This window comes from Dinoponera quadriceps, unplaced genomic scaffold, assembly GCF_001313825.1.
Source record: "Dinoponera quadriceps isolate SergipeBrazil2010 unplaced genomic scaffold, ASM131382v1 scaffold707, whole genome shotgun sequence".
In the NCBI taxonomy this organism is placed as follows: Eukaryota; Metazoa; Arthropoda; class Insecta; order Hymenoptera; family Formicidae; genus Dinoponera; species Dinoponera quadriceps.
In genome coordinates, this window is record NW_014555450.1 from 319,287 (window position 1) to 340,021 (window position 20,735).

General features: G+C 44.0%; 1 protein-coding gene across 2 annotated transcripts in view; it reads right to left on the reverse strand.

The window, feature by feature from the left end:
* Window positions 1-20,363, reverse strand: part of LOC106744246 (putative GPI-anchored protein PB15E9.01c) — a 58,161-nt gene extending 37,798 nt beyond the window's left edge. Inside the window, exon 1 of one of the 2 annotated variants that reach the window (XM_014618835.1) lies at window positions 19,581-20,349. The gene's annotated coding sequence lies outside the window, so the exon portion shown is untranslated. Of the gene's footprint in view, window positions 1-19,580 lie in introns of both variants that reach the window. The other variant, XM_014618836.1, reaches the window with a different exon arrangement.
* Between the last annotated feature and the right edge of the window lie 372 nt (window positions 20,364-20,735).

Sequence of the window (20,735 nt, forward strand, 5' to 3'; positions counted from 1 at the left end):
TGAACGCACCCGTCGCATCGGAAACCTGGCTCATGTCGTTAGAAGTGTTCGAAAGAGTTTAAGCCTAGCGTCGTCAGTTTGCAGAGGTCTCAGGAAAGCCGCCGGAAACAGGCGTACTTCCACGAAGGAAAGGTCCGCCACATGACCCACGTGTACATACTCGCAATTAACCCGCGAAAGAGCATGTAGGGTATACGTAATGTTCCCGACTGATTCTCTCATGAAGCAACAACAGGGGGGAAAGAGAATTCCGAACACTAACGTTAAATCTTGATATTTTTACACGAAAGCACTTTCTCCCCGGGAAACTTCAATTATCCGATAAATCAGCGATAATACTAAGATAATTGTAAGATAGTCTTATAATACAAATGCGTAAATTATACTATTTTAATCGAAGTAAAATTGTTATCTTTTATATTAAAACGTAGGCAATTCACTTAGTACGTGGGATGATGTAAAAACAAGTAATAACGGTAATACCAGGAAAGCATGTCGGATTTATACGAGTTCGCAGAATCACGAATGAGATTTTGAGCGGGAGCACACTCGCACTATGTTTTCTCGTTGAAAGGGAAGAGCGCATCTATTTCAGCTCGAAATCAAATATACGTGCACCGCGCAATTTGCGGGAGAGGTTGGGACGTAACCGTCGATACTCTCCGAAGACACTGCAACTCCGATCGAGACGCATCAACATTACAGACGAGAGAGAGGGAGGAAATTTCATTTGGGAAAATCGAGAAAAGCTCGTCCTTTCGTATCGCTAGCAGTCTCTGTACTTGTGTGTTACGGGATATTTTTAATTAACCGGACGAGCGAGGACGCGTCAAACGCAGAAATGTCCAATAACGAGAAACAGTCCCGAAGATGCGCCCGTGAGCGATCTCGCTCTGCCATTATGTAGAGAGAATTTTTAATTAAGCTAAGAGGACGAGACGTCCTCTCAAACGGAGGAATCCCAGAAACAACTCGCGTAACTTTGCTTCGAGCTACTTTGCGAATGCGATTATGCGCATAGGGGAATTTAATTAACAGTTTAAGGTGAGATAAAATATATACACACACACGTACAATCCCTCGGCAGCGCAAAACGGTGCAAGTGCATAAACAAACAACGTATGTGGAAGAGCTCCGTGCGATTTTCAAAATGAAGCTGATAAAATTCTGATACAGGCTGAGTCGACAAATTCACAATAATAATACAAGACAGGAGAGCGATGTAAGGTACATCCGCATAGACGATTCCTGCGAGATCTTCGATTCGGAGATATTTCCACTGAGTTTGTCGAAAAATTCGCTTCGATTTTCCGCCTTCTTCGACGGCAAACCTACGCTAGAGATATACGATTGCTTGCCAAAGGATCACAGGCAGTGATTCCTTGGTCAATGAATAATTTGTTTCCGTCGAATGTAGTCAAATTGGACGTAAAAATCACGGCGAACTTTTCGACCGACCCAATGTATGTATTCTGTTTAAGTATAATAATAAAGTTTTATGAAAAACGCTGCTCGTGTGGGAGGAAAAATGAAATATATATGGGGAATAAAGGGGAAAATTTCATATGTGAGGAGCAAAACGTGTAATCGCTCCTCGTGCAATTTTCCGCGGAAAGTGCGCAGTAAGAAATTCCTTTTTAGAACGTGCTTCACGTAAAAATATTATGAAAACACGAGATTGCTCTCGATGACGTAAAGTACAAAGAGGCTGCATTCCCTGTGTTGTGTCGCATACAGAAAAGTTCCTTTACGACTCTTGTAAACATGACACTTGACATCGCATATCTATTCGCATTGGACGATCCTGCCAATAAAGAAGAACGATACAGTTTTGATCGACACGCGTTCACAACAAATCCGGGATATAATTTCATCAATAATGCCGTATTGCGAACAACCGTATCGCATTTTCGGCCATTGAGATTTCTTTCAACGTAACGTAGCAACGTTTGCGCGCACTTGCGAGTACAGAATCGCGGTATTCTCCGTGAAAACATGGAAACTCCGAAGTATTTCGTGTACTGAGAATTAATTTTAAACACGACGGAAATAACCTACTTCGCAGAACGACGAGCAATCAAAGTTAAAGGTTGCAAGTGTGACATATTGCGAGCATAACAGAACGCCGTCGTGCATGCGATCAGCGTTGACGATATAATATGCCGCCTCCCACTTTTGTTTTCAACAGAGCAATCAATGCTCCCGTCGAACATCGTTACGCTCGTGCACGGTCGAAAAAAATATATTAAAGATTGTTGCAGCATAAAATGAGTCTTTTAAACATTCTTTGAAGCTTGCATTACATATAGATTTAAATATGACCTAATTATTGTATTATCGGCGCAATTAGAAGACGATTGATCATTCGAAAATTGAGATATTCACAACTAAAGACACTTTTTATCTAGAGGTTATGATAGTTAATGAAGTTAATATCCTAATTTTTATTTTTAATTTTTTCTAAAACACATTAAAAATTTTAACGAAAAACTACTATGATTATTAATGACTAATATGTGATATTAAAGACTAATATAAAGATGTTATACAAGAGTTTCAGAATTATTGACCACCCCGTTTTGAAAATATAATCGTAAAAAATTTACAATGTATAGTGATATATGTATACATGCGCACATATTTAAATGTTTATATATCGCTTTTTATCATGCGTGCATCTCTATTGACCCAATTGACATATAAATAAAATAAAAATAAAAGTAATAAATAATAAATAATATCTCCGTGTTTGCAATATTGCGTGCGTATATTTCTCTTAATTTCGCTCCAAGTTAACATTTATTACTTAGATATGTAATTAAATATAGTTATAGGAACGTATTTTCTCGAATAAATAATAAATATATGTAGGAGCCCTATAATATCGTCACTGAAAATCCGACATTCTGCAATATAACTACCTTAACCACGTACGAAAATTTTTTTTGTTTCTGCCTTTCTCTCTCTCTCTCTCTCTCTCTCTCTGCCTCTCCATTTTTAAAAGAAAAATCAATTATGCACCTGTCAGTAACTTCCGAGCGAAAAACTACGACTGAGCAAAGATAAAACTAATTAAATACGCTTCACGGGATATTTTTCTCCTCTGCGTCGCGCAAAGCACCTCGCGCCGAAATTGATCGAATCTTCCCGCTCGATTTTCCAAATGCGCTCCTTCCTTTGGGAAATTCATCTACAGCTTCCTTTTTTTTTTCATCCGTCTAATTCGCTCGGTCTGAATTTCTGCTCATATCGCGCAATATCCTTTCATGCGGCGGATGAAAAAGAAACGACGCGCAAGCGTGACGGCGCAAAGACTCCCACGGTATATTTCGCAACGAGCGCGCGCCCGATGTAAAATTCCCTTTGACCGGCGCGCAGCCAATAAAAAGCTGCGCCAGATGAACAATTCGAACCGATCTCGGATGCTCCCATGGTGGGGAATGGTGGCAAGTAGGTGCGCCGTTCGCGCGAGTACGCGTATTCGCGGTGAAATAAAGCGGGGGAGGAAGAGAGGAGAGGAGAGACCGTGCGGTCACATAGGCTCGGCTCGGCTTCGCCTCCAATCTCTTGACCTGACATTTAATGGCATTACACAAGTCGCGGCTACTCGTTACTCTTTGTCAGCGCGGCGCAGATGCTGTTTGCCGACGATGACGACGGCGCGCAAACCGCGGGAAACCCGATGGATTATCGCGCGCAAGGGCGTGACAACGATCGCTCGCCGATGAATTTTATTTATTTTCCACTGCGAAAGGTCGCAGCTCCCTTACGTTCCGCTACGATAGTTGTGTACACACACACACACGCGCGCGCATATATGTATGCTCAAACACACGCGTAGGCAAATGTTTGCACGAATGCTGATTTATTTCAGCGCGTATCCGCCATGTATACGCACGTGTATCGATTCATCGCCTCAATTGGCGTTGCATTCATGAATAACCGAGAACTTTGATGTATTACACAAGAAATATGCGCACACTTCGCGGCAACAACGGACGGCATATGGAGCGGAAACAGATTTTTGTAAACGCACACGCCCGCAATCTCAGCTCGTGAACCGTTTACGTATCCGCATCTGCTCGCGAAGAAGCGCGCCGCTATAAATAACGTTTATGCTAATGTCGCCGCCGTGAACGATCGCTACCCGTTGCGAGCGCGAATTTCGATCGCGCGAGAACGTCGCGTCGCGCTTTAATCATCGCATGAGGTAGAGACGTTCGTTACGCGCGCTCCGTAATCGAGCGACGAGCTTAGCACCATTAGCGGCCGTTTGAATATTCACCGGCGGAATTGGAACGATTCGTCGGGCGCGCGTCGATCGGTGAGTTTAATCCGCGACGCGTTTTATCACGCAATACGCCGGCGAGGTGCAGCGGTGCTTCATTTCGATCGCTCTCCTTTTTCCACTTGCATCATTCATGCTCGCGCTCGATCGTGCTTTACGGCCGGAATCGCGCAGGTACAAGCCGGCTGATCCACTGAGTTAGTGATGTGCTACCCTCTTTCTCTCCGTCTCTCTCCCTCCTCGACGGTTCTACATTTAAAGTTCAACCCGCGTTATAGACGGACGGCGAAGATCGAGTTAACCAGAATTAGCGGTAACCGCGTTACCGCGATCCGCAGCGTCTTCTCGGTTCAACAGGCAGAATTTCTTCCGTCGATATCTCACGGAGCGGATAACACACCACCGTTAGATGGCCCTTCGTCCCGATGAAATTATTTATGAACTCGCCCGCCCACGAAAGGCGTTTTAATGCATTATACATCGGCCCCCCGGGGCTCCTTCGGCCGATACACTTTATTCGGGCAGCGCGTCTGTTAGAATAATTGATATCGGAGTGATAAGAGAAATGACACGCAATACACACACGCAATATTAAAATGTTTCCACAAAACGTGTTGCTTCCAAGGGCAAATCGATTGTCACGCGTCGCGTGTGCTCTCTCTCTCTCTCTCTCTCCCTCTCTTTCTCTCTCACTAACCGTTATATTATTTGATGACACATTAACTCCGGAACGTTTTATTGATTGTCGGGCGACTGGATCTGGGAATATTATTGACATTAATATGACTTGCATAGCCATCAAGGTTAAACATCTGTCAGTGTAAAGAACTGTGTCGTCCGTTCCACTTTCCAAAGTTTCCGCAACCCAAAAAGACCGTGATCGCGCAGAATCGCCTATTGACGTGTGCGCGCTCATTCTCATTTCCCACGTTAACAATTTATACCTGTCCGTAGATCGCGCGTCAATCAGAAATCACCATTTTTCTCTCGCATTTCGCGCGATCACATTTGTATACCCTGTCCAGCGTTACGAGAAGGTTTGCATATTCGCGCTCTGAAATATTGACACATGTGTCCACGAAACGGAGGACACCCGCCGGAGATCTGAGATAGGAAACGTAATCCCGATGTCGGGAAAGTTAGAAAAGTTCCGAGCGTAATAGAATTAATACATTAGAGGAAGTAGATATTACGCACCGTTGGGAGTAGAACGCCGCTGGTAGCGTTGTCGACGGGCAACAAGAAGTGTGTCGCACGGGAATTCACGAAGAAAGGAAACACCGGCGAGTCGAGCGGGATATTAAATAGACGTCGAAGCGAAGTAAAAACAATGTATACGAAATGTCTGTGTTCTCTCCGATTTAACGGGCTACAAGCTACGCGCGATGTACAAGGTGAGCGGAGAGAAAGAGGAGAAGGTTGTTTGTAAATTTTGCCACTGGAAATCAAACGCCAGAACTCAAAAGACAACTTCGTACTGGCTAATATATTATTGTATATTGTACGTACAAAATATATATTATATATTAGATATAATATATATTGTGGAATATTTTTGTGTCACTGAAAAAACCCTCTTTCGGGAAGTGGATGAGCGATTTCGAATTGAACAATAACGATTGCCTGTCGTTATTCTCTAAATTTCTTGGTGCGGAATCCCGGTCGAAACAAGTGAAAAGTGGCGATATTTTCCGTCGAAGCGACAGTGAAAATACCGAAATTGCAATAGTGGACGTTTCCCTCAAGCTCAAAATGGGTTCCGACATAATATGAGTGAATAATTCCATCGGTTGGAGTGAATTCGTTCCCGTGACGGCGGAATACGTCGGTTTCTTCAGTTTCGAGTGAGATTATTCACTCAATAATTCAGGGTGAAAGGAGAATTCACCCTATAGAGTCCTGGGATCTAAACAAAGAAGCGCAATTGTATTCAATACATCGGAAGTCCGCCGTTTTCTTTGCATGATGATACTTGGAGCAAACGAGCGAGGAACTGAGAGAAGGAAGATGAATAAGGAAGAAAGGTTAGGTTGCAAGAGATCAACCTCGATAATCTAAGCGAGAATGCTCTCCCCGTAATTTTTAGCTAGTCGTTACAACGCAGCACATTAAAAAAGGATTTTATCGTATACTACAAACATACAAGAAAAGTAACTTACCGGTACATCATACGTTCTTAGTCGCGGTGGGCAAAGGAAGTAGATTAGCCTAGATAATGTTTTCCAGATAACCAATCTAAACTGACTTTCTCCATTGCGCTTCTCCATTATATCTTTCTCTTGTTCTCTTTTCTACTAATATCTAGGACTTGGCTCTGTACGAGTGAAAAATCACTCGAATCCAATTGACTCCACTGTCGGTCTGTTTCCCGGGAAATTTCGGGTTGAAATTTTCATCCCACATTAAATCACCAAGCGGAGATAACGGAAATAACTTCCCATTTGTAGCATCAAAGAGGCGCCAATAGTGTTCCTTTGACGCCACAAGAGGTATTTAGGGGGGGGGGGGGGATTTTTAAATTCTCCATTAAGTTTCNAATTTTAAATTCTACATTAAGTTTCCTCAAGTAGATAAAACGCAGGTATCCTCCCATTTATAACATCAAAGAGACTACAATACGAGAACCTCTGAAGACTTAACAGACTAACAGACTCAGTAGAACGAAATAGACTTAATGTAGAACTGAACTTTCGACTCGTGCTCGCCGCGGGAAATTGAGAGAATACCGAATCCCGCCTAATCATTAAATCCCGAAACACTCCCGTAGGAACATCCCGCAAATTGGAAGACGTACCTGCCGGTACGTAATAGCGAAAGTTGCTCCAATCTGCGCTGTTTCCAGCAGCGCGAATGTTGATCAAGTCGGCGCGCACCACAATGGACTGTATTTCCATGTCCTTTACGCGGCGCAGATACCATGTATGTATAACCGCACCAACTTTGATTGGTTCGAAATTGCTTTCGGGCTCAATCAGACACACACCGCGTGTGCGCGAGCGAGCGAGCGAGCGCGTTTACGTGTCGTCGCAATAAGTATTAATTCCCGACGTCCCCCTCGGCGGTGCAACGACAGGCCGTCTGGGCCGATTGTAAAATGAAGTGACTCACTGTGAACGACATTGCAAACAATGACGTCGAGAAAGTTCGCGTTTCGCGAGCAACCCACGCGCACGGACGGCGGCGTCTACGCCTACCAGCCGAATTACGATCTTAAATCGCATGCGTACGCATGCATACGGTTGAAAATCAAGCAGCTCTGATCAAATCGAAGCACATGCGTAATTTGCGCGCGCGAGAACAATGAGCTATGTATCGAAAACGCTTGACGAGACCGTTCCGAGGCCGTGTCTCTCGAATGTCAAGTCGTATGCTGCGGATGTTGTCGTTACGTTTTTATTATCAATTGTCTATTTTTTTTATATTACATCGTGAGAAATTATAGTTATTTTCGGCTTCAACATTATATCCTTTTTAACTATAAAAATAGGGGTTGCAACATGCAAGGTTATTATCACTGTAGCAACACTTATTGGAAAAATGATTCACCTGACTATAATTCTTTCATTACAAAGGTTATAGCTACAAGATACAAATATCGAATATTCTCCTCTCAGTGTAGATGTTACCAACACGTCGAAATCTATTTCCCCGCGACAGAAAATATCTTAATACAATAAACGCGTCGCCTGCTGGAAGACAGAGAGCGTTTCTCCCGGGAGAAGCCGCGAAAATAAAGACGATCGCGCATTTAATAATATTTCAATGTCCCATTCTAAAGAGATAAATATTAATAGCAACAAGAATATTCATAAAGCCAGAAGACTCATGCATTAATCATCACTATCAGCGATCGTCATTATTATTTATTGTCTTCCACGAACGTCGTTTTCCTCGTAATCTCGTTAGCATAAATTACAAGCAGACTCCCACGATCCGTGCGGGATTATTACGTTTTCGTTTCGCGCGCCGAGAGAGAGAGAGAGAGAGAGAGAGAGATCTCCTCTTCGTTTTTCACGACGGCGCGAATTGAAAATCGCAATAGCGCTCGCTCGCGCGTTGCGTGCGCCCGTGAAGAGTGTCACGCGTGACGTGGAAGCGCGCGCGCGTACGCGAAGGCACGCGAGAGAAAATACACCGGGAAGAGCGCGGCAAGGTGCGAACGAGGAAAAGATTAACGCGGAAGAAAACACGCGTTTGCTCGAGCGAGTCGCTTGCGATCGCAAACATCCCTTCGGAGTGACTGTCGAAACGTCGGGGTGCTCGTCGGTATGCCGAGTCGAAACTTTGACCCTGTATCAAACTTTTAGTTCTACAACACGCACTGAGAGACAAATATGCGGTACTTGGAACTATTATCATCACAAGGAAAGAATTATAGTCAAGGAACTGTTATTCTAGTGAGTGACGATAACCAATTACACGAATATTGCCACTATCGCGATGAAAAGTGAATTTGATTGGATTAAGGAAATAATGAGAAAAGCATTTTTTTTTTATCAGAAGGAAAAGGAAGTTTTTTTTTTTCCTTAAAAGTGGGGAAAAGTGAAAAAAAACTTGAGCTTCCACGCCAGAATATTTTCTTGAACGTGGACGACCGCTGATCCCGTCGACCAGCCTCTTCTTTCCTCGGTGTAGAGTTAAAGGTTCAAGGGAGAAGTTAACGAGTTCGGTATCGTCGAAGTAGTTTTACCAGTCTATGAGAGCCATTTAGGACGCAGAGATTATTATCCTTAAAAGCGTCAAGGTATCATCAAAATTTCAACTTCGGCTCTGGGCGAGTTGCGTCAATCAGCGGCGATGAAGGATTTTTAACGGCTCGGGACGTGAATACATTTTCAGGCAGGCTGCCTAAAGTGCTGATAAAAAAAACTTCGAACCTAGGACACGTGGTGTGTAAAGCATTATCGCTATTATAACGAATGTCACTATCGTCGTGCATTACCCACGTGTAGATAAATACGCGAGAGGGCGTTTCTCTCGGGCGCGCATCGTTCCTCGCGATTACAGTCGCCGACAATAGCCGGCGGTGAGTTTTTTTCATGGGCGATTGAAAAATCCTCCGACCCGAATGCGTCTTGACGGGAAGAGCGAATTAAATAACGTACGAACGGGTGATGGGCGAGTCGCAATGAGACGCGACCGACGGCCGTGACATCGCGATTGTGCAGCTGACGCGCGTTACGGGGTAAATCCCCCCCCCCCTCCCCCCGTGGAAGAGAGGTGTATTCAAGACAGCGATTATAAATATTTTTCCGAGGAAAGGGATCACGACGGGCGAGCAAGAGCGCTGCTTGCACCGTGAAATTACCATCGCATGCTCGCGCTTCGTTTCTCAACGGTCGGAGAAGAAAGGATCTTTCGTGAAAGACGGCGGCCGTACATTCCACGCATCGCGCCGTACTGACGAATCGTCTGCCACGGCTGCACAAGGTGCACTTCGTTGCTTTCAATTGTTGAGCGGCGCCGGGAGTGGCACCGTGTCATTTATCAGACGCTCGAAAGACTGAAGATATTATACACACACTCGGTGACGAACTTTGTTAATTAATCCCGTGGAATATTAGAGTTCGCGCGCGATGTTTAGCGAGAAATAAGCGCGAGCTGTGAAATATTCGGACTTGAAAATTCTATACTATTCCTTGGTTAGACCGCGTCTTGAATGTAGTCTTCGTTTGGTCTCCTTGTTGAAAGGAGTCTTTCGATCCTTCCTATATGCGTTCAATGTAAATTTTTTAGAAGGATCGGTTACTACCAAGACAAACTTTTGCCGGTAACGTGCTATAATTACGGACCTATATCCGTGAAATTGGGTATTTTAACTGTTATGGATTAAAAGATCCCGCCTGACCTTTTGTTCCTATTCGAAATTGTGAGAAGTTCCGTAGAGGTTAAATAGTTCGGACATTTTACCACTGATTAAATTCAACGTAACAAGTAGGTACCTTAAAAATCGTCCACCTTATGAAGCTGAAACGTACAGCATATGAAAAGTTTAAACCATTGAATAGATTTTATCTTTACTTACAAATAACTTTGCTGGTATCACTAATTTTCATTTTATGTCACCAGCCTCTTTTAAAACTACTATTACTAACATTTTGAATTCAAGCTCTTCGTGAATGCTTTTTCCCCTTCCTTTTTTATATATTCTTATTATTGTAGATAAGATTTTTCCCCCGACAAATCATGTACTTGACTTATACCAAGGATTATTACTAATTACGAATAAATATATGTTCTTTCAAGATGTCGCGTAGAGGAAAATTGGTGGGATGAGAAACAAAGGAGAGAGGAAGGTTCGTAAGAAACATCTACGCCTCGGAGACGCGCATTAGCATTCTAGGTTAGAAAGATAATTAACGAGAGCAGCTGACGAGGCTGCGGAACAAAGGATCTCAGATTTGGACTTTCAAAATGTATATCATCGTACGAGTCGCCTCATAAACACAGATGAGAGAGCGGATCGCCTTACAATTCCGCGATCCGTCCTCAGTTCCTCAGTTCGGAACTTCGATATGTCGGACATTTCCACTAGATTTACATCGCAGAACCACCACTGGCGCAGCGTGCCGCGCGTATTGCGCGCTGCAGCGAAACAGTCCTCGTATTCCGCGACCCGATGAAAAAAAGGAAAAAAAGAAACGACAGACGCGAAAAAATACACAAACGGAAGTTTCCGCCGGGTAATATCCTTTTCGTGCCGTCCGAAACACACACACACACGCACACACCTCCGAACACGCGCGCCCTCACGTACGAACGCACACACGATATTTATCAGCGGAGATTAAAACGGGACATTCCACGTGTGCTCGTACGTGGAGGCGCACACGCGCGCATTCGAATACCGTAAGATTTCGGTCCTCTCGGCCGTCCGATTGGACAGTGTCTCGCGCCGTACAAAGCGCCTGTAATCCGACAAAAAGTAAACCGTGCAACAGAAAAAGAGAACGCACACAGATATAAAAAAATATCGCACGGTCGCTTCTCACTTCACCGACGCAACATGCAAATCAATCGACGGCCAATCCCGAAAGCCGGATTTTGATCGTTCGGGTTTTCCTACGGACGCTCATTGTCAATTCGAATCGTAGATATACGCGTGGAGACGGACGGAGCGATCGTGCGTTTGATATGTCGCGGCCGGAGCGATTAACAACGCGGTAATTGCCGGTAATCGAACGTCTCGGACGTCGCGTCCGATAATTCGCGTCTCGAATCCGAGATTGCCGCGTTGAAAATCGCGCCCCGTTCGCGCTCATAGTTGCCCGACGACAGCGACGAGCGTTATTTCGCGAGGTGCTCGCCGCGTGCACAGGCGGAATCTGCACTACACGGCCCAGATTTCTCCCGTCTGCGATTTCTTCGGCCAATTTCTGCGGCTGACTCCTTCACGAAAACGTGTCCCGATGTCTTCACTCCGTGACTAATCCCGGAGTCGAACGATAGTTACGGTAATTTCCGCCGAGCGGGAGGCTCGGGGAACGAAAGCTTATTGTCAGATGAAAACTGTACTCTCGGACTTTTCAGCCGGACTTTGACGTCAAAGGCGTCGACTTGGAAATTAATCCCCAACTGATACGAGGGAATCCGTGCACAGAGAAAAATATTAATTATACCGCGAAGAAAAGCGGTAGCTCGCTTCGGCTTCTTTTGTTACGGTTATCTTCAACAAAGAATACTTCCTTCATAAATGACATGGAAATATACTCATCGCAGATATTAGAAAAGCTCATTATCATTTATTCAAAAGAAGAATTTATTCTCTTCCCAAAAGTATTATAAATTTTGTCGAAGAAAACAATTCGGTTCATTCGAATAAGCAAACCGAAGTGTTTTAGTTTTAATCTTTTAATTTAATATACTTGATTGAAGTGCTAAACTTGCTAGGATTCCGAATAATTTATTATAAATTTGATGCTTGTGGCGAATTTGTGATATACTCGCGGATGTATCATAATTTATGAAACGCCGGAAACAAGTAATATTTACTTGAATGAAATATGTATTTTTCTGTATGTAGGCTAAAGAAAATACAGGTGGAAGACCTGGGATACTCGGACTACACCGCGTTCTAATCTGAAATTTCAGTTACGGAGTTCGCTCGATAATAAAAACGAGAGGGAGGAAGATAGAAAGAGAGATGAAAATCTCGCCGGCGGATATGCTTAGCATGCAGCGCGGTTGCGTTTCCACCGTTAACGTAATTTTACATGCACCCGCGTAGCCCCGAGTGCACGTTCCACCGCGTCGCATCGTTGTCGTCGCCGTCGTGACTCAGAATGGAAAGTCAACGTTATCGTGCATTATTTTTTCCCGTGAATTCTGTTGTTATCGCGCCAGCTTGAACGCGTCTTTCCTCGCTTATATCGATCGGAGCTAGCTGCCACTTCAGCATTTCGTCCGCGTTCCGCGATCTACGTATTCGCGCGTATCGCGACTTTGAAACAGATAATGGGCGACACAACGGGTGGAGCTGTTTGAAAGAAGAAAAAAGGAGAAAACACAAAAGGGAAAACGCGAAATACCCGGCGCTCACAACCGTGCAATCTTCGAGTAGGCTGCCTTCATAAATCATGATTCAAGCTTCTTCTGAAATCGCCTGAGTCATTCTTGCAGTTTCTTTCTTCCGACGCATGAGAAATAAATGTGTGTATGTGTGTGTGTATGTTGTCTAAAATAAAATTTGCTTTTTTTTCTAGATTTTATCTAGATTGTAACTCGTGTATTGTACAACAGGATCGATGAATAAGTGTTGCGCAATTTTCAGCAAAAATGTATAATTGCGGAGATCACAAATTCCGCCGATTTTCTCGTCACTCGCTTTGACGTCCGAATTTCGCCAGGTGAACGCAAATTAGTTCGTATCAAATTGCACCGACACAAAGGAACCCGCGGAATTTCTCGCGAGGGCACGCCTCTCAACAATAGCCGGTTAAACGCCACGATGCGTTCTTTGCCCGGCACAAATCTCATTTCCCGATTGTAATTTCAGTACTTTGCTATTAAATAACGTATTACGCCGCGTGTTCCGCGGCGCGTTGGAATTCATTATTCGATTAATCGGCTGTACGGCGGAAGCTTCGTCGGCTGTTCCGACAAACGCGCGGGGAGAGTGCGAGGCAAAAATAATTTGCGAGCAACGAGCGGATTGTGGACTTTTTTTTGTTCGCAATGTGAACAAAACCGGAGTCATTTTGAGGCTGCACGGAGAAAACAAATTCTGCTAGAATTTGTTTTGTTCTGCAGAAAACTTGTTTTCTTCGCGTGTATGCGTGTGATTTTTGGTATTTCTATTAATCTGTAATTTTATGTCTTGGCATTCCGATCTTCTTCGTCGAGACCGGCGTCTGGATTTACTTATAGTCAACCTGATTCTCTTGTTTTGTATTTAAGACGCTTGTATTTCCTTATGTTTATCGTCATTGAGAAGGATCCAAGCGAAGACCGAAACGTTGGAATAATTCGAGTTATACACTTCTCAGTATGATTTGAATCTACCGATTGCGCTACAATATCCGTGCGAAGGTTCTTGTTTGTCCTAACATTATCAACTATTGATCATTAAGGTCGTTTACTTTTTGTTTCCTCGAAAATAATTTGTCCGTGAGTTTGAATTCCGGACGTCTCCGTCATCGTCGGAATGTTTAGGCACGTTCCGTTCCGAGGGAAATAAAAGAAGCACCCAGGTGAGGCGCACGGATGAGTCAGACGTTCCTTCGGCAACTTTCTAATATTATTTAGGAACTCGGACAGCGTGCGAGAGCGTCGCTCGTCCACTTTACACGCAGGATCCGAGCGAGAATAATCGATCGTGTTAACGCGCACGAGTTCGAAGAGAACAATCGGGGAACAGTCGGGGAAACTGTTCTGCATGTTATCGACGCGCGAAGGTTAATCGCGGCGTCAAGCATTTTTCCCACTGGCTAATCGCGCCCGTGTGAAAAGCGTGGGCGATAAACGAGCTCCGTGAGGGAAAGTTACGGGCAGAGTCGCGTGATGGGAATTCCGCGGCCACGTGCCGTCTTATTTATGAGACGCGGAAGAATGCGTACGAAGGGATCGCGTATGATCGCGAGGTAAATCGCGATAATTGTAGAAAATGGAAAACGGAACAATTGAGTGCAAACGACGCGTGTCGTCGACGGCGAAGCGATCGATCTGACGACCGATTCCGCAAAATTCCTTGTCGACAAACTGGAATAAATCTCGCAACTTGAAATTAATATTTTTCTGTTCAAATCAAAAGAAACGGATATGGCGAATTAAAGTCAAAGGATTTTTTTAATGACAGATTAATTCGCTCGAGGCAATAATTCTAAGTTGTAACGAACATTTGTTCTGTGCGATTGAACGACGTTGCGACCTTTCGATTTTAATATCGTTCAATTCGTAAGAATAAATTGACGTTCGTCAATGTAGAATTATTGCTTGGATTGAATTAATGATACTGAGAGATCTGTGCTCCGGCTCTGATTGGTCCTATCCATTCTTCTCGTTTTGATATCGAAGAGCCTTGTAACTTTTTTCCCCGCATCCTAATAGACGAAAGACAAGCCGATTTTTATTTAATTCACGACGATTTCATTATTTACCGAATAGTTGGATTCATGAAAAATCGTGAATTATGGCGCATTAACAAGTGACATCATCTCAAACAGCTGCGTTAATACGGACGATATCGATAAACAAGGAGTCACAACGAAACGGGGTGCAAAGTATCAATATTGGCGCAAAATTAAACGCATCGCAGGCTAGTTGATTACAGTGATAAATTCATACGCTGTTTAGTTATCAGTATTTATGCAAATTGTCGTAATTATCTCGCGCAAATTCTAGCTCGCATAATGCAAATAATAATAGTCGCGCGTTGATTTTCACGTGTTCGCTGTAAAACAATCGTTGCAAGACAATTCCCGTACTTTCAGATATTACGAAATTTATAACGAGCGTGCGATGTAACGCGAGGCAGCGAAAGAAATTTTCTCCGATTTGCCGTCGGGTCAAGGATTATTACACGATACATTACGCAACTCTAAGTTTTCATCGAGCTTTTAAGGATTCCATCGAACACGCGTACGGCCTTCCGTCAATGAAGAATCCTGTCGTTACGATATTAACGTCTCCGAGCTGTTCGAGTTATTAAAATCGCGGCGAATTTCTTTTATATGAACCGACGTTGGATTATTGTATTATATACTACCCTGGCTTCACATTATCCGGTATTATATTATCACAATTCCATCTCTCGGTGGAAGCTACGGTGAAGTTTAAATGACCGTCAATCGACGAAACGAACAGACTTGTCCAATCAGAGACGAATTAGAGAGGATCCGGAATGAATTATCTCCGTTTTCTTGCGCGAGCCGAGTCTCTATCGGCAGAATTATCTTTATTGAAACGCGCGCTGCATTTTTCACGGGAAATTCTTATCCGCAAGATACTCTCCCGCGTTAAATCCCCGTCAATTCACCCGGCAAATCAAATCCCTATTAACGAAATCGAATTTCCCCTCGCACTTGAAGGACGAAGCAATCAACAGCCTTCATTAAAACCTGCGGACTCGTCCGCAGCCTGTAAACTCGCCTCGTCGCGATATCTCGTGCATCTCAATCGAAAAAAGGGACGAAAGAGATTGAAAATCATTCATCAAGGGTGAATTTATTGTGCGACACGAGCGACATAAATTACCCGCACTCGGAAAGTGTAAATTTAATGAACGTCGAGATACAAATGCAAAGAGCGCGTCTCTTTATAGATACATCGTGAATCGCGCCGCTGCGGATTTTGGAACCGGCCAACTAACATTGCATGTGTTGCAGAAAAATCAATATTCTCGTTGCAAAGCAATTGTGCGCCGTTGTAAATCTCGTTTTCATCTCCCGTCGCCGTGTACATTCCACTTACAAACGTAACTTTTCCAACTTATTTGTGCAATTTGCCGTTCACGATTTTTCAATTGTAGCACACAAATGTTATGCGAATGTTCATATATATATATATATATATATATATATATATATATATTTATTTATTTATTTATTCTGGAATGACGACTCGAAAATTGATATTCTAATATCCGACGAGGTTATTGGCTGGACGAGAATTTGCGGTTGTATGTCAACAATCCCACCGCGATGACTGCATACTGACAATTTAAATTTAAATTCCACTTTTACTGCGAATTGAAACTCTCGCGCGAGATGAAAGTGCTAATTCATGTAACCTTGTCGCGATTAGATTAAAAGATAAAGATTTTTTTATCAAAGAGATTGGAGGAAATCGCATACTTTCGACGAAACTAAAGAGCTGCAAATTCATGACACACACACACACACATAGTTATCTTGCACAAGTGCATATAATGAGAAGCTTGAGATTATCATTATGTATATTCGGATATTTCCCTTCTTTTTTTCATCAACTTGGTAATTTATAATAAATATTAATATATCTCAAGAAAACGAACTTTTCCCCCGATAAATAATGCAAATGTGTTAATTTCTTACTAGTAACATTCAAGAAATGGTTATTAGGTGACTCGCGACTTGTTGGGTTATTAAGTTAATAACGCCCTCTTAATATTATACTGACGTATCGATATATAAGCCTTGATACGCAAGATGCAATTTTCAATACGCTCGAGGCATTTTACGGGCCGTCTTACGTCACTGTATCTGCATGTATAAGATATCTTTGAGATACGATCGTTCTCACATTATAATTTCCCGACGAGGCTTCTTTTATTCTTATTTATATAACTCAGTTATTATTTGATAAATAAAGCTTCATTGCGACACAAACGAAATTATTCAATTGTTAAGTTAATACCCCGCGACAAACGCAAACGCGCACTTTTTTCTCCCTTTGTCTCCCTCTGAAATTATTAATTGGACAGGCGAGCGAGAGAGCCAGCTAAAGCAATGTTGATTAACGCACGATAAAAAAAACCGATATTGACCAATGTTGACAAGCAGACCACTGTTATTCTACTTTACGATAATAGCGCGCCGAGTTCACCGGGAAAAAGAAGCGACGGCAGCGATTGCGATTCCTCTTCCTCCCTCCCTCCCCACCCCCCGCGATGTTGTTTCGCTCGAATTAATTCGCCAATATCTCTCTCCTGTTTTCACACAAATGAGAAATTGCGAATTACACCTTTCGCAATATCGTCGATCGATACGGGTTACCATCGCGAGATTAACATCTGAGAGAAGTCACATTCGTGTATTCCGCGAGAGAGAATTCTCTTTCATGAATATATATATATATGCGCCGTTAAGTTTACGGCCGATCGCCTCGGGGCGACTACGTCTTATTTTTAACTCTTTAAAGCAACGTCAACGGGATCGGCACGTGTTCGTTCTTACGTGAAAATCGGGGACAACGAGTCCGCGCTTAGCCGCTCGACAATCGCTATAATTAATATTGATGAAATAATGCACGAGGAGGAATGCAACAAGCGAGCCCCACACAGATATCTGCCCCTTACATTGTTGCTGTGATATATTTTTATTTATTTACGAAGAAGACAATTTTGTCAGAATAGCAAATTCGTCCGTTAATATAGTAACAGGGGAAAACATTCTCTCGGCAGAAAGATTCGTCGGCAATATTAATCGCTATTTGCTAGATAAACGGACGGCGAAATAATTTGGCTGTGCCGATGAAATTTTACCGCTATCGCAACGACATCTTGCTGCAACAGGGAAATTATTTTTTCCGCGTAACAAATGTTTCTGCCGTCGCTATGTTAACAAACGACTCGGCTGTTCCGGCAAAACCTGTTTTCTTCGTGTTTACTTCGCATCGCATTCGCCGCTTGCAATCCAATATATCGATATTACGCGTTATAAGTTTATTATAGGTATTGTGCCCCTTTGAAAAGGTTTATCGATTAAATGCGTCCCCCCTCCCCCCCCCCCCCGATGATCGAAAGCATTTTCTCGTGTATTCTCGGGGGNGGGGATGCGACGCGTAAGTGATTGATTGCTTCCGAGTAACCGTCATGTTTCAAGATACCATACCGGCATTGTAATGCGGTTTCATTGTGCGATGCGAGAAGTATCGAAATTATAAAATTTATGATTATAATATGTTACAGTAATATCGCGGCGGTATGTGTGTGTGGGCTGCAGTGAGAAACTCATTTAGGCTGTATTGTGAAATGTGCTGACATAACTGAAAATTTATAGTTACGTATACTATAGATTTTCAATGTTATCAATACTTTCATTTTCGGAGTGCAGTCTTAATTAAATCAAACAAAATTCTTTTCCGGATATAGGCGAACCAAAATATTTCGATTATAAAAAAAAGATTTCGTTCTCTCAAGCCTTTTTCACTTTCGTTTCAGAGAATCGAACTTTCTCACAACCAAAACATTTGCCCGCCCATATCTAAACGAGGAGAATTTTACTTGAGTCAACTAAATGAGCTTCTCAGTGAGCTTGATAAATGCGACTGGCACTTTCTTACTCGTCGCTTTTTTAACGCCTCTGTCAAACGAACGATGAAAATGAATTTGAATGAAAATATTTTTAACAAACGGACGAGCAGCGAGCAACAAGAAGCAAAACATAATTTTTCACTGCCGTTGACGCAAACAGAACAATAAATTACGTTATGACGAACATTTATTTTCTTAAAATATGACGTCATTAAAGTCAAATAGTCTAGACGTTTCGGTCCTATTCGTGCCATTGTCGCTAGAAATCGAGCGTACGTTGAAAGAAGCACAGGAAAATATCTCACATGATAACAATCCCTCGAAAGATCCTCAGTGTTTCTGTAATAAAACCTTAACCTGTTCTTTTTAACTGAACTGCTGAACTGGTGCGATAAGTTGAAGTGAGAAAACATGTACTTGTCTCGCTTCAACTTATTGCACTAATTCACAGCGGTGCAGCTAAAAAGAACAGGCCAATCGCCTTCGATCGTAGCGAACGTTACGCCTGTGCCAAGTGAAAATCACGCACGGGAGCGCCGTTCGATCATCTCCGAGGCATTCTCATTGCGTGATAATCGTGAAAACCTCGCGCGTTGAAAATGAATGCGCCTATTACGGCGGCCAATTATTCCGGAATTTCGACGTGAAAACGAGATACGCGCGTCTCGCCGCTGCTCGCGAGCGCTCGGGATTTGCGATTCAAAGTTCGGAGTCGGCGCGCGGGCTAACCTAACATATTAACGATCTGCCGACCCCATAAATCCAACATAGCTGGGCACTCCCGGTGGGAGCGCATCTCCACGAAGGACAGAGAGAGAGAGAGAAAAGATCTATTTTACTTACTACGAGCAGATCCCAACGTCGTGCGGTGGTCGTTGAAGACGGCACGAACGGCTCCGCATTATCGTCAGTCTGCCTCCGTCTTCTCTTTCCCCGGCTTCGCACTTCGCGAGACCGACCAGAAGAAGAGATAGAAGCCGCGAGAAGGTATCGGACCTCCGTCCTTCCTCCGTCCTACCTCGCCCCCGCGAGAGAGAGAGAGAGATTTCTGCACGCCCGGAGAATTTCGCGCGCACGGTTCTACACTTACACCCGCGGGGCACAATACGCGGTGCCCATGGCGACGTGTTGTCCTCTCTCTCTCTCTCTCCCTCTCTTTCTTTCTTTCTCGGATACACTTGTAAAACGAGTACGTACGACGGCGAATCCGAGTGACAAACCGATTACGCGGCCGAGAGTCTGAAGTTGGACGACCTCACCTTGAGGGAGAAGCAGACGCGACGCGCACACGATCGGCGAGAGGTTTTCGTCGCGACGCGGGGACCACCGCCACGCAGGGTGGTTTTGTTCCAATTTGGCGCCAAGTGCATTAAGAGCGACGAGAGAAAGAGAGAGAGAGAGAAAGAAACACTCCTCACTCTCGGACGCTCAACGCGTTACTGAAAGCCGCGGCACCGCGACTCTCCGACGCGCACGCTTCAAGATGGCCCCGCGCATGCGCGCTGCCGGGTAAAAGGCAGCGAAAACGCTGCTCTCCGTCCTCGCGCGGGCCGCGTATCGCAGGAGATTTGGTTTGAAAATAACGCTCTGTTTTGTCGTCGGCCGCACATCCGTGCGCGTCTCACGTCCGTCGTAGCGAGTCGCGCCCGATCGTCCGATATTCGCGGCGAAATAACGCGTCTCTTCGCCGGGATACATTCAAGTACAGCCGAAGGTCGCAACTTACGCACGATCGGGAAGGCTCTCGTCGGGACGTGACACGTCCGAGACACGTCCAATCCTGTTTACAGCTGTCGGCGCGCTCGTGAGCGACGGCTCGAGAGTGATTAATACGTAGACGCGCGGGGAAACGAACTTACGTAAGTCCGACGAATTTTTCCTGGAAGTCCCCACGCAGATCGCGCGTCCAACGTCACGAGGCTTCGATTCGATTTCTGTCGCCTTTAAAGAGGACATGTCACCCAACCACACAGGACCAAAGTTTCAGAGGCTCGGACA